This window comes from Pygocentrus nattereri, chromosome 23, assembly GCF_015220715.1.
Source record: "Pygocentrus nattereri isolate fPygNat1 chromosome 23, fPygNat1.pri, whole genome shotgun sequence".
Lineage (NCBI taxonomy): Eukaryota > Metazoa > Chordata > Actinopteri > Characiformes > Serrasalmidae > Pygocentrus > Pygocentrus nattereri.
The window spans coordinates 30611278-30613715 of NC_051233.1; positions in this window are offsets into that span (position 1 = coordinate 30611278).

Below are 2438 nucleotides of genomic sequence, written 5' to 3' on the forward strand. Positions count from 1 at the left end.
AAAATCAGTAAAGTAAAAATGAAAGAAAAACACATTAGAATAGTTTAAAATATTAGGATTTTAAAATATTGCAGCGATTTTATGTACGACTGGAGATCATTAAGAATGAAGCTGTGCTATCATTAGGAATAATCAGGAATCATCAAACTCCATTCTTACAGAAACATTGTGTGTGTGTGTGTGTGTGTGTGTGTGTGTGTGTGTGTGTGTGTGTGTATGCCTGTGCGCATACGTGTGTGTCTGTGTGTGCGTGCGTGCGTGTGTGTGTGTGTGTGTGTGTATGTCTGTGTGTGTGTGTGTGTGTGTGCGTGCGTGTGTGTGTATGTCTGTGTGTGTGTGTGTCTGTGTGTGTGTATGTGTGTGTGTATGTCTGTGCAAACGTGTGTGTGTGTATGTCTCTGTGTGTGTGTGTGTGTGTGTGTGTGTGTGTGTGTGTGTGTGTGTGTATATGTCTGTGGGTGTGTGTGTGTGTGTGTGTGTATATGTCTGTGGGTGTGTGTGTGTGTGTGTGTGTGTGTGTGTGTGTGTGTGTGTGTGTGTGTGTGTGTAGGCCGCGGAGCTGAAGTTATCCAAGCTGCAGGTGGATGTGGACTCTGTGTATAAAGCCCAGCGCTCCCTGCAGGAATTCTTCTGTGAGGATGATGATGGATCCTTTAAGCTGGAGGAAGCCTGCGCTACATTCCACAACTTCCAGCAGCGCTTCCTCCGAGCCACACAGGTGAGAGAAACTTAGAGAAATTAAAATAAAAATAAAAACAAAAACAAAGCTACATTAGTCTTGTAGCTCTAGTGCTAAAGCTAAAGAAGCAAACTTTGCACACCAATCGTATTTTGGCTAATCGAGGACACTTGCGCTAAAGGTTGGTGGAATCTGGTCACCTTTGCTAAACTAGCCCCGCCCCCCTCCCCCTTTTCAGGAAAATGAATTGCGAGAGCAGCAGGATCAGCAGCGTTTGGAGAGAGAGCAGATGGTGAGAGAGAAGGCGAGAAAACGGCGCTCTATTGCTTCCTGCTCCGCCTTGGAGGCGGGGCTAGAGTGTGATGATAATGCTTTGGAGATGATCCTGCGGGCTCCTGCGGCCACGCCCCTGAGACGGAAGCTGTGGTCAACACTAGGCCGCCGGGCACCGCAGCATCCAACGTTAATCAGGTCAGTCTGCTGTCATCTCAGTACTGCTGTAGTTAAAGAGTTTTCTTTGACACCTTCTGAAATCGTTCACACTTCTTTTAAAGTCTCGTAAAGCATTTTGTTAAAGTTTAGTTACAACAGTAACAGTTACATAGTTCAGGATGTCGCACGACTCCATGTGGGGAATTCTACTGAAATCAATCTGAGGTCCTAGAGTAAAGAAACCTTTAATAAACAATGAAATAGTCAAGGCAAGATTGTCAGTGTAGCACTTCTCCTGCAATAGCTATTCAAAATGCTTTACACAGACATAGAAAAATAACAGCATTAAAAATATTAAACAGAAAATCTTATAATGTCCTGAGATCTAACACCTCAAAAGCATTTGAAATAAATAAAATAAGGGATTTAACAAAATGAATAATAATAGTGTTAAGATAAAGGGTTGTGCTAAACAAAGCACAAGAAAACAAGAAAGTTTTCAAACCTTAGATATTCATGGGAATTATGTTATGATCTATTTAAAGGAGCAGTGTGTAGGATTTAGTGGCATCTAGTGGTGAGGTTACACATTGCACCCAGCTGAATCTCCTCCCTCACCCCTTCCTTTCCAAACGTGTAGTAGAACCTACAGTGGCCGTCAGCTTTTCTGCCGTCGCCCGTCCCAATTCCGTTGTGCTTCTTTATGGTTTATCTTCTTTGATGGTGAGGATTCATCCTCTCTCTCTTTTCCTTATGCTAAATAATAAGTACTGATTCTCCATTTGCCTCATTTGGGTTCTCAAACTTCTCACAACACAAAATGGTGAGCCAGCACTGGCAGCGACCACGGACGACTCTTCTTTCTCTGTCTTCCTAAAGCAAATTTAAGATGCAGCTTTAGTGTACAAACTTGTTATTATGGAATTGGAGGAACAATGTTGAACATATCTGGGTCTGTAAACCGTCTGATATGCTGCTCGCTGTTCATATACAACTCCAATTCCAGTGAAGTTGGGACGTTGTGTAAAACATAAATAAAAACAGAATATGATGATCTGCAGATCCTTTTCAACCTATATTCATTTGAACACACTACAAAGACGAGATATTTAATGTTCAAACAGATAAACTTTATTGTTTTTTGCAAATATTCACTCATTTTGAATTTGATTTCTGCAACACGTTCCGAAGAAGTTGGGACAGGGGCAACAAAATACTGGGAAAGTTGAGGAATGCTCAAAAACACCTGTTTGGAACATTCCACAGGTGAACAGGTTAATTGGAAACAGGTGAGTGTCATGATTGGGTATAAAGGGAGCGTCCCTGA